The sequence below is a fragment of the Leptodactylus fuscus genome, chromosome 5 (genome assembly GCF_031893055.1).
Source record: "Leptodactylus fuscus isolate aLepFus1 chromosome 5, aLepFus1.hap2, whole genome shotgun sequence".
Taxonomy (NCBI): domain Eukaryota; kingdom Metazoa; phylum Chordata; class Amphibia; order Anura; family Leptodactylidae; genus Leptodactylus; species Leptodactylus fuscus.
In genome coordinates, this window is record NC_134269.1 from 75,198,702 (window position 1) to 75,212,076 (window position 13,375).

A 13,375-nucleotide genomic window follows, 5' to 3' on the forward strand; every position below is an offset into this window, starting at 1 on the left:
TTTTTTTTTAGCATTCTTTCATGTTTGTAAAGCAACGACAATTGACCAATCTTAGAAGTGACATTGAATTATAATAATAAAAAAACGAATCTTACTTATCTTACCTCTGTCCCACTCTTTATGAGCCTGGTTAGAGAGACGCTACGTACACTAAGGCTAACTCTCTGTCTGATGGACCTGTCCTATTTTGTATTCCATGGTCAGCCACTGGTTTAAAGGAAGTCTGACATAAGAACCCACTATATCAATCCTGCAGATAGATAGTAAGGGTCACAAAAGGTTTTTCCCCTTGTAACCCCATTGCTCAGATATTGCTGTCAATATGCAAATGAGCTCTTTGGAACAACAAAGGTTTTCGTTGCATATTGACAAAAACAGTGATGGACAGCAAACTGAGCAATGGACAACTTACCCCCAACAAGAGCAGGGTGTTTAATTTCTCTGGAAGTGTTAAAGATAGCTGAGCCCTATTTCTGCCAGTCTAAGGGTAAGTTAACACTGAGTTTTTTTGGTCAGGGTTTTGAGGCCATATCCACCTTAAAACCCTGACCAAAAAGATGGCTCCCATTGAAATCAATAGAAGCCGCTCACATCTTTTTTCCCAGGTGCCGGCTCCTGGAAAAAAGAAGCAAGATGCTTATTCTTCAGGCCGAGTCGCCTCACGATTCGACCCTGAAGACACACCCTCCTCCGGATTGGGCCTAATCTGGAGCAGAATGCGTGGCTGGATGCTGGTGCAGTGCACCGGCTTTCAGTCATGGCTACCCGGTTTTTGGATCGGAACCTGAGGCGACCCTTATAGGCTGAGAATGAAGCAGAAGTAGGTATTTCTGACTGTAGCTCCATCCAAGTAGGGGTCACAGGCCCTTCATTTTCGTGATTGTGGGAGACCCAATTATCAGACACATATGACTTATCCCTTGAGTATGTGATACGATAAAGCATAACACATACTATAGCATCTTATCAGATATCTTTAGAGGAATGAAACATACAACCAACATTTGCATTTTTTCATATTGGTGTTTAAATGCCTGCAGGACGCTTCCATAAATGATTTTTAATGATAAGAATTCCTTTCAATAATAGTAATGTATTTCGCATACCCCACAGCAATAATCTGAGCAGGTTTTGTGCTTTTATATGAAAGGCCAAGTATTTGCTTATATTTTAAGGAAAATCATAAATCTTTCAAATACTTTTTAGTTCCTGGCACGATCCCTTTCAGATTGGGCATGATTCAGGTAATAGCCATAGACGACTGTCCACACGGAACAGTGAATGGTAAACTGATTAATAATGAAGGGATTTTACACCTAAGTGTCAGAAACAGTAACAACTGAAAAACATAAATACATTTTCTGACTGTTGGAGCGGCTGTAATGCTTATGTAATGTAATGCCTAGGAGTTGGCAGCATTGGCACATTTACATAAGAAGTGGTACAGTGTGGATTTGATGCAGAGCTTATTACCATCCCTTGGCCTGCGACTGGCTTGGCTATGTAGTCTGGACATAAATTAGCTGACCCTTATTAAATTTGGACTAAATCAGAACAGAATAAATCCTTTATTTATAAATGTAGAGTCCCTGAAGGTTGGATCAGCTTTCGATTCAGTCAGATTGATTTAGCTATCTCTGCTGATCATCTCCTGACAGTGTCCATTAGAAGATTGTATCATAAGCTCCTAGCAATGATTCTGCACGCTCTTGCTCCGATACTCCCTCTTGTATGGTCTGTAATAAACAATGAAATATTTTTCTCTTCTCTCAATAGTTGTCAGTCCTGATTTGACAGAGTGATTATTCAGTTTTTTTCCCTTACATCTAGAAAGTTTACTCTTCTTACGTATATACTAGTTATGCTAGGTTCACGCTAGTGATGTCTCAATCAACAAAGAAGCAGACCACTAGAACAGGTTACACAAGGAGACCATTGGATCTTATTGACTATAATTAGGTTCCATAAGTTGTTGCCGTTTTAAAACTGAAACTGGTGGAAGACAAAGTCCTCAGTGCAGGACTGCTTCCTCTGCCATTTTTCAGCAGACACTGCAAGTGTGAAAATAGGTTCATACTTGCACCAGAGCCCATCTGCTAAGGCCTCATTCACATCTGTGTCAGTAATCCATTTGGGGGAGTCCACATGGGGACCCCCTCAGATGGACTACCCAACGCATTGGCAATCAGTGTACAGTGAAAGCACACGGACCCCATAGACCTTAATGGGGTCTGTGTGCTTTCTGCACGGTCTCCGCCCAGAACATGCGGACAGAAAAGTACTTCACGATATACTTTAATGTCTGCATTGCTCGTTTGGAGACCGTGCGAAAAGCACACGGACACCATTATAGTCTACTGTGCACTGAATGCCATGCATTCGATAGTCCGTTCAGGGGGGGTCCCCATGCAGACTCCCCCAAACAGATTACCGATGCAGATGTGAATGAGGCCTAAAACAGTAATTACCTAAACTGTTGGAGAGAAAAATCCTCCACGTTTCTTTCTGCCAATTTTCTGCAGAATCATCCTACAGTGACTCCAATGCAGATGTGAATGTAGTCTAACTCCTGTTATCGGGAAACCAACTCTCGAGCCATACAGGACAGTATGGCCAACTATTGTCCTTTCTACCATTTGCCTTTAAGCGCCTTAAATGTCTGATAGTCTCATATAATTATTTTTTTTTTTTACCTCTTTTCTACTTTTTATATTTAATCTGGTTTCTGTAGTTTGCATTTCACAATAAGGTGTTCTTCATGAATTTATTTTCCAGAATTTACTGCATAAGGAGGTTGCTTTCCAACAAAAAGAAGTTAAAGGGGCTCTATCAGCAAAATGATGCTGTATGAGCCCCACATATGCGTGAATAGCCTTTTAAAATAAAACTTTAAAAAAGAATATGATAATCTTATCTATCGTGCATGGTGGGCGGGCATTCAGGGTCCAACGTCATCTTCAGCCACGCCTCCTCTTCCAGCGATGTCTTCGGGTCCTGTCTTCCTCCGGCACTCGCAAACTGCCATTGATAAAAAATGACGCGGGTGCATGCACAGTAGCATGCTGCTACTACTACTGCTGCTGCGCATGCACCCGCTCCATTTTTTATCAATGGCAGTTCGCGAGCGCCGGAGGAAAATGGGACTCGAATGCCCGCCCACCATGCACGATAGATAAGATTAACATATTCTTTTTTAAAGTTTTATTTTAAAAGGCTATTCACGCATATGTGGGGCTCATACAGCATCATTTTGCTGATAGAGCCCCTTTAACTTCTTTTTGTTGGAAAGCATTGATTCACTCCTAACTGGAAGTGAAAATAACTTATTTATAAAAGTCATGCATTATTATTAATATTAATAATTATTATTTAATCTGCTTCTACCAGACAGCAAGTGATAGCATCAAAGGTATCTAGATGTGTGGTTGGACCTTGTCTGCAGCACAGAAATTTTATCAGTAGTATACTCATGTGAAACTGTCCATATTTCTATTCATTCATTCAGATTTGGTGAAGGGACATCAGTGATTTTGGATACATTTATATATAGTGTGAGTTTGTCTAGAAGCTCCCATGCTGACTAGTTTACACTTGATAACTCTGCTGCTCTATGTGATTTGCTTCCCAAATATAACCTAGTACATAAAGCGCTCTGTAAATACAGTTTATTTCTTTGTTTCTCCAGTCAGGTAAAACATTCTATTTGGTAACCACGGTCTGTCCGTACATACACACATGTACAGATAAATGTGTCGCTAAGTACATAGTCAGCGACAATGATATTTGCATAATTACAGTTTCCTTTGATAAAAAAAGTGAGGAAGAAGAGAAACCTTTTAGTGACCTAAATTAGTTTGTCTTTGAGAAGCCCTATAAAACACGCTTGCCCCACATTGAATATGTAAGTAAATTCAAAGCAATATTGTGACATGCTAGCAAAACTGTTGACAGGCTGTAACACACAATACAAGCGGAGAAACATGGAACCAATTTATGACCAAGCATTGAAAAATTATGTTTTCATTAACCCTTTAAGAATATACGATAGTTTGTACGTTAATGTTTGACTTGTACGCTATTCTTTGTGTGGCAAGTTGTACTTTTGTTTGCCACCATTTTAGGGTACATATGTTTTAATTAGCTTTTATTTACGTTTTTTGGGGAGATCATGTGAAATAACACAATTCTATCATAATGCTTTGCAGTTTGTTTTTACAGCATTCACTCTGCATTAAAAATAACATGGCAGCTTGTCCAGTGGGTCATTATCATTACAGCAATACCATATTTATATAGGTTTTGTTTATTAAAGGAATTTTCCAGGCCAATATATATATATATATATATATATATATATATATATATATATATATATTTATTTTTTTTTTTTTAAAAAGGTCTGTTAGTGCTATTAATGGGTTAATAAGTGCACCTATATACATTTAGCAGTGTCTTCAGTAATTTCTGGGTTTCTCTGGGAGCTCCTGGCATCTTCTGCATTTATTTACAGGGTGTACCTTCCTGCTACAATGCATTCTGGTGGTTGTAGGCTCTCACACTATCTCCCTCTCACTCCCCCCACCTCTAACCATCCCCTCCCAGGCAATTCCTCCCACTGCTAGCCCTTCCCAACTCATTTAGCCCACCCCTATACCCTATTATACTTTACCTGTCTTCCTGTTTTCCGTCTGTGGGGAACGACAACATGCCGTAGCCTTCAAGTCATCTCTATTGTGTGGGCTCCAACCTTGCGCAATAGAGATATACTGTCAGCTTCAGAGCTAAGACTCTGGCTCTGTTGTGCACTCGTGTGCCGACTTCAAGGTATTAGGAGTAGAGATGAGCGAGTATTATTCGAAACTGCCATTTAGAATAGTACTCGCTCATCTCTAATTAGGAAGAGTCTAGACAGGAAGAAGATAGGTAAGTATGATGGAGTGAATCTGGTAGTGGTGGGGGAGTAGTAGTGATGTTCCATTTCCAGAAATGGGGAAATGAATTGTCACCAGATAATCAAAAATTGTCCTTGGGGCAATCACATGACTGCCCGATGGATATGGGTAAATATACATTTTTGATTAATAATGTAATTCAGACAGTAGGAGATGGGAGGGGATTTAGATTAGTGTAGTGCTTTATAGTTATCCTGGGCAACCAATTTAAGTTTTATCTTTTTACAGTTTTTATTTTCTATAGCGTTCAACATACAGGATAATTAATGCTATTTTTGGATAGTGGGGGCACATACACACATGGGGAAACCTAACATGTTTGTTTGTTTTTTGTTTACATTATATATTTTTAAAATATAAATATATATTTTTTTTTAATTTGTTTATTACTGTGTGTTTTTACTATGTGTATGTTCTCTTTCTTTCTTTTCACTTTTTACATGTTCCATAATTGGAGGTGAAGCTGGGATCTCAGATTCCCTGTTAAATACATAGTATTGCAGAACATTGCATAGTAGTTCCTATTGGGACTAAGCATAGGTAGTTAGGAGACTATGGTCTGGCCTCCAGGCTGCCATGGCAACCCCTCAGGGTGCAAGGAGTGATGGGCTGGCAATCTTGCCCCCAGACAATCTTGTTGCCATGATTGCTATTGATCATGGCATCCAGGGGATTAATCCACCAGAGTTGGAGCATCGTCTGACTCCGGAGGCTGGCCACAGCCCTTGGCTTTATGACACGCCCAGTGGTGAAAGTAATGCCGGAGGCACAACTTCTGTGGCCTTGGCATTGCAGCGCTGAGTGATAACTGAACACTGGGTGGAAAGGAGTTAAAAGGAACCTGTCAGGGCTATTTGTGGCACTAAACCACCAACAGATGCTTATGAACTGGTGGCTTAGTATCTCAATGAGCCCTCGATTAATTCTCTCAGTGGCCAAGATTTAAAAAAATAAAACTTTTATACTTACCTAGCTCCTGTATGCCTGCATAGATCTTCCCTGAACCCGGAACTCACTGGCTCCCATTAAAAGATGGTCTCTTATGTCACACATCTTGGAATATGTTGAGCCAATAAGAAAGATATGAAAAGACCTAAGGAAGTATATCCAAGAGCAAAAATTTTTGTCACTCATTTTACTGATGTATTTGTCTATGTGCAATTTGCAATAAGTAGATTCCTTGCCACATGACCGGCACATTAGATCAAATCAAATTAATATTTCATGTGACCCACCTTTGGAAGTGATGATATTGTTCTCACAATGCCTTGATCTTAACATCAACGAGTACCACCATCCAGGTCCGGGTTTGAGGGCCATTTTCAGCACAGCTTATACTGTAGAAGTTTTCCTCTAAAGGAAACTGTGGCAAAAAGCACCTGAAATTTGGCGTTTTTTTTTTTCCTGTGCTCTTTACCCGGCAAAGGAAGTCTTCGTCTCAGCACAGGAGGCGTGATGACGCTTCCTGCGCTCAGATGCAGAGGACTAAACCAGCCCATGATTGGGGCGTTGGTTTGTTTTTAAAGAAGCCCTGTCATGGACTAGTGTAGAGGTGGGGCCCTGGGCCTGAGGAGCTAAGAACGGTTCTGTTAACAGTACAATTAAAACTTCCTCTGTATTGATGTGAGTGCTCATTGCAGAAACTAAGTGGGTCCCCATTAATGCTGTGGGTAAGGCCATGCCTGTTCTGCTGGGTGCTAGCACTACCCCTGCATGGTGTGTTGCTGGAACCAGAAGTCATAGCAGGAGCTGCCCGTAAATTTTAATGAATTGACAGGCAACACCTGCTGCCTGTATTGGTGTAACTAATAGGGTCCATTCACACGGAGTAACGTGCCGCGTGATGTGGCACATATACGGTGTGTGAGACTTTGAGCACTGTATATGCTCTCATTGATTTCAATGGGAGTTCGGATCATATACGCTGCATTATTTTGCGGCTGTGATTTTGCGGCCTCAAAATAACACGGCGTATACGATCCGAAATCCCATTGAAATCAATGGGAGCGTATACGGCGCTCAAAGTCTCACACGTCGTATATGTGCCACATCACGTGGCACGTTACATCGTGTGAACTTACCCATAGACTGTAAGCTAGCAAAATGTATCTCATGTTACTATATGACTGGCACCTTATATAAGACTTATTTGTCCGCATTTTGAATACTAGGCTTCAAATCTAGTTCATTACAAAAAGGGTTCACCGATTTCTACTGGCAAGGCTTCCAAATGGACCATACTTGTTCATTTGTTTTACTCTAATTGTACTGTCATGAACTTAAACTATTGATATTCTGATTCCTGAAGCATCTTATCTTTTTTGCAATTGTGATAAGCATTCCTTTGTCTGACATGGAGTGAATTTGCTGGGATGTATATTCCTGACAAGATTATCATCTGTTTTGAATCTTTGCCACCTAAAAATCTTTATTGCTGTAAATTGATGAACTTCAAATTGTTTGGAAATTACCTTATAACCTTTCCTTGATTGATGGGCAGCAACAATTGCTTCTCTAAGATAATTGCTGTTGGTTTACGTCCTTAGCATTGTGCTAACACTTGAATGCCCCAGACCAGCAAACTGCCAAAAATTCTGCTTTTATAAAAGCGGTCATACTTGTTGATTGATTAATGATCAATAATCAAGGACGTTTGATTAGAAACACCTTGCTGCTACTTTCTCTTTTAATTCCTATGTAAACATTAAGAGTGTAGTTAACAGTCATACACTGCTTTTATATTTTGGCCAAGTTTTTGCTAAATAATGACATGATGGAATCTGTTGTGGTTTGTTGTTCATCTGAAGTTGCATTTATCTAATTTAAGAACTCTTAAGGTCCAGATGTTTTTCATGTTGTGCCCTGACCTGACAAAACCATAGACTTTTACCAATTTCCTTGACAGTATGCTTTTCACCTTGAATCCCTGCCAAGGATCTGGTACTTGTATGTGAATGTATATATATATATATATATATATATATATATATATATATATATATATATATTTCTTGTGCATAAGGTTTGAAGTACATTATGTCTCTAAAGCATTGGTTGTCTAGAATACTTGCCAGGGTAAGATGTGCCAAAATGGTGCTTTGGCCTAAATTCTAATTATGAAATTCATGGCTATCACTTATTGTGGAAGCCCTGTCATTTCCATCCCAGTCCCATGAATCTCTTTGACTGATGTGCCCTATCATTAAATTGTCACTAGGGCTACTCTCATTCTGAATGTCGTGTAAAGAGATATGCAGAGTTCATAGTTTGGAATTTTTTTGGCCGGTGCGCCCGTAAGACATCTTGCTGACAAAGCTGTAATTAGCGTCCTTAGCACTTTGTGTGGTTCTTCCATTGCTGCCAATATTCAAAAAGAAAAAGATAGCGTAGATTAAAACCAGCAGCACTGACATATGAATTAATAAAACACATGTCTGGCAAATGCTGTAGACAGCAGGAAATAATGTGGGAAGTAGAAATGGATGAATATAGGCTTTAGAAATCGGTGCATACTTTATTTATTCTTGCAGCTGTAGACTGACCTTAGAGATACAATATTATATATCTGATTACTTAATATTGAAATCAGACAGTCACCCAGACACAAGAGTATTCTTAGGAATACATGGACTGAGCATGCTCCGTTCAGCAGATTTTATTGTTTCCAAAATTCTTTTTGGCAATTGTAGGTTATCGTGTTTTTCTGTATTACAAAAGATACTAAATAAAACACATAGTATACATCGTGTATACAAATGACAAGAAGTAAAGAATATGAAAAATATACACTATTGCTTAAAGGGAGCCTGCCACTTCCCACAAGCATATTCAATTGATACCACCACATTACAGAGCACAGTACAGTAATATACAAAACACCTTTGTTTTGTAGTTCACTTTTATAGGTTTGAGAAAAGCAACTGCCATTTTATGCAAAGGAGGCGGTTAGTGCACTGGGGGCGGTTGGTGCACTGGGGGCAGTTGATGTATTGCGGGCAGTTGGTGCATCGAGGGCAGACCCACAGCTTCCTGTGCACTGCTTTTGCTGCTAAGATAAGAAAGATTATGTCATAGTAGTGTGAGGTCAACTCTCATTGGACGGGATGGTGCAGGAAGGAGATGGTAGACTTCCGTTAACTTTAAGTACAGTATATGGATACACAGAAATAAAAAATTTCATCATCATTAGCTTGTATCTCTATCTCATGTCCTGGCCTCTGGAATCACCTCAGCCCCCTCCCATTTTAGCTTCAAGCTTGGAGATCATATTCACTATTTCTGATCCACTTGGTGTGTTTGACATACAGTCAATGGATGGCCCCAGAGAGATCATGTGATATTTGCATATGTAACCCATTAAAATACTTTATAGTTCTTTCTTTTTTATGCAGAGCACTGTCTCTTCACAACCTAAATTTCATGTTTGGGATCCATTTCATGGATCTTATTTCGAAGATTGTTAGCAAGCATGGTTTAGGAACTTGCTTCAGGCTTGGAAACCCCTGGTTCTTATATCTACTATATCTTCACTACTTTAATATAAAATGTACTATAAAAAGAGTAGGAGCCAAATAGGTTTATAATATGCAGCACACATTATAACATGTCTTGCATCTCTTCAATTATATAATAAGCTGTAATGGAAAACACATGAATAATCTATATATATAAAACAGTCATGACCATGATGCTGAAGAAACAACAAAGGCAAGTAAACCTTAATGATACAGAATCTGGATAGTCAGGATTCAGGAGAGAATTAAAATTCTCCATTCATACCAGTTATTTAATGGAACTTTGTCATGCATTTTGGAAATTTTCCTTTTGATGGGTATAGAAACATCTCCCAAAATGGACCGATTCCATGACATGTCAATAAATTGGACACTGATTCCATTTTTGTGATAGTGATTTTTTTAAATGTTATATTAATGTATGTTTATATTACCAATACTTGCTTTCTGTATGTCCTGCTAATTTTTACTTTTTCCAATTTCCTTATTTCTCTCTCTAGTAAAGAGCAATACAAGAAAAAGGAAGAGATGAAAAATGACTCTACTTGTAAAAACAGAACCAAGTATTGGATTAACACATTTATACAAGGGATATATTTCATTTAGTAGGTACATATTTATTTATTTTTTTGCTGTAGACATATTTTTTATATAAAATAGGTAGATAGGAAAACGAGTACAATAGCCTAAGAGGTCGTGTCATGAAGATAACGTTATAGTTCAAAACAGCTTTAATTGCCAAAGATTCTGCTTTCAAATGTCACTAGCTATGCAGATTAAGAAGATTGACAGTTCAAGATCGAACCATGTTCCCTTATTCATAACCAGACATTGTTTGAACAGATGTGTCCACACTTAAGTGTACTCCAATTTTATAAAAACTGCAATTTATCATGAAACCAAGACTCCTCAAGTCATTTCCAAATATGATGCATATATTACTTTATGTATTTTTGTTTATGTATATAGAGCCATCATATAAACCAAAGTAACCTGCAATAGTAAAAAAAAATGTCCTAAGTCTTAGTAATCTTAGGGTCCATTCACCTGGAGAAAAATAGTGAGGAATTTGGTATGGAATTTCAGCACTGAAAAAAAAAGCTTCCCATCGACTTTGAAGTCAATGTGAAGCTTTTTTTTTTTAAGCGCTGAAATTCCACGCCAAATTCATCACCATTTCCCTCCAGGTGAATGGACCCTTAGTGCATAGTAGTATGATATACAAAAGATCATAAGCATAAACATACATATTATATGCTGTGCCTATAAAAGAAGTAAATATATCCAATATATAATCCGATTTCCGATCATTTTCCAGCCGATTCCGGTCCCGATCGTGAAATTTGCTTGTTTGCTGATCGGAATCCGATCTTTTCCGATCCCGATCGCTCAACCCTAATGAAAATGAAAAAAAAAAAACCCTAAATGAGGATTGGGGTGCAGAGTATCCACCCCATCACACTATTTTTTAATTATTATAACTTACCTGAGAAAGCCAAAAACGTTTTGGAAGAATGTTCTCTGGTCAGATGAGACAAAAGTCGAGCTTTTTGGGAAAAAACATCATCATTCAAATCTCAAATTTTGCGCATAATGTAGGGCCCAGTGTAAGAAAGCTGGGTCTCCCTCAGAGGTCATGGGTCTTCCAGCAGGAGAATGACCCAAAACACTCTTCAAAAAGCACTAGAAAATGGTTTGAGAGAAAGCACTGGAGACTTCTAAAGTGGCCAGCAATGAGTCCAGCCCTGAATCCCATAGAACACTTGTGGAGAGATCTCTTGATGGCAGTTTGGAGAAGGCCCCCTTCACATCTCAGGGACCTGGAGCAGTTTGCCAAAGAAGAACGGTCTAAAATTCCAGCAGAGCATTGTAAGAAACTCATTGATGGTTACCAGAAGCGGTTGTTCGCAGTTATTGTGTCTAAAGGTTGTGCTACCAAGTATTAGGCTGAGGGTGCCAATACTTTTGTCGGGCCCATTTTTGGAGTTTTGTGTAAAATGATCAATGATTTGACTTTTTTTTCATTCTCTTTTGTGTTTCTTTCATTGCAAGAAAAATAAATGAAGATATTAATACCAAAGAGTTTGTGCTTGCAATCATTTTCTGGAACAAAATGAGTATTATCTGACAGAATTGCATGGGGTGCCAATACTTTTGGCCAATACGATAGATAGATAGATAGATAGATAGATAGATAGATAGATAGATAGATAGATAGATAGATGTTCTTCTTGGAGCTTTTAGTGAGCTTGTCACATATTTGCTAACTCTGTTTGCTATATACAGTATATTCTCTTTTTGTATTGCTGTAGTGAGAATGGTAGTCCCAGTTTATTAATAAATTAAGCACCTTTTCTCTAAGCAACATACTTTTGTGATAGATTAACACAAGGGGGTGTTTATCCTATTTGTGTCTATATGTGTGAATTGCTGCCTTTCAAGGATTTTGTTAGCATGATGTGATAGTGTGTTAAATTGGTGTCATGAGATATTGATGCTTGTATACTCTACATGGTGCAATGTATTTAGAATTTAGAGCTGTATGTGTAAGGCACTGGATTATTCCAGGAACAGGATCTGTGCCTGCACCAAGTGTAGTGGGTGTTTGCTGTGTATTACAACTCACACTACCACAATACCCATCAGAGATAACTTTGATCTCCCAAACAATAGCAGCTGCTGCATTTACTGTCAGAGGGTAAACAGAGGGGGGACTTGACCAGCACCCTAAGGGGTTAACTGACAGCCTAAGACTTATAAATTGCCTTTAAGTTTCTCAGTGACCAGGCAATATTGCTTTAAAGGGAATTTATCATTGGGGATAAACATTTTAAACTAAAGACACATCTGAACATCAACATTTTTTTTTTTTTAAATAAACCACTTTTTCCATCTATGCATCTAATGCTCAGGGAACACAGGGGGCATAAAGCTGTTTCCATTAGGTAACCACAGACACAAATAAGACTGCATGGGGAATGTGTATCCAAAATGGCAAGAGATTTTTAATGAAGACTAGTGCAAGTCGCTTTACATTTTATGTCAGATGTATCGGTTGCAAAAGTGCACTTGACATTTACATACACATTCAAATATCTTAGAAAAGGGTAATGTATTTAAAGGATGATGATGCAGTATAGTTCCTGGCATCTTGGAAAATTCTAATTTTTAGACCAAAAAATATTATGGGATTAATATGTGACCTTAGAACAAAGCCAAAATGAAGGAGGAACTGAAGTGAGGTGGTGCTTGCTACAACTTTGTCTTTACTGAGGGGCCACACGGTGGCTCAGTGGTTAGCATTGCCACCTTGCAGCGCTGGAATCCTGGTGTTCAAATCCCGCCAAGGGCAAAAAACCACCTGCATGGAGTTTGTATGTTCTCCCTTTGTTTGCATGGATTTCCATCCCAAAAAAAGATATACTGATATGGAAAAAATGTACATTGTGAGCTCTATGTGGGGCTCGCAATCTACATAAAAAAAAAACAAAAAAAAACTTTGTCTTTACTGATCTGCAGGGGGTTTTAACAGTCGAACCAACGCTAACTGATGTTAGATAATGTATCACTCTGCCATTAGAATCTTTAAAGGGACAAACCACTCTGAGCAACATTATTAAAGAATCGGGGCTCTCTCTAACCTGATATACACCATCTGATATAAAACCAAACATTTACTAGATGTGAAAAAAAAAAAAAAATTCACTTTATCATTAAATCCAATCAACTTTGTGGTAGAAATTTAGCTCTGTTATAACCTTTAATTAGGCTACAAGGGCAAGTTCCAGACTGCAGAGACATTATTGGAAGTGGCTCTGTGTCATATAGTGATATAGTGATTGAAACTGGCAGCAGTAGCCAGCTGTCACCATGCCATCATCCATTTTACACAAAAAGTACTTAGCAGTA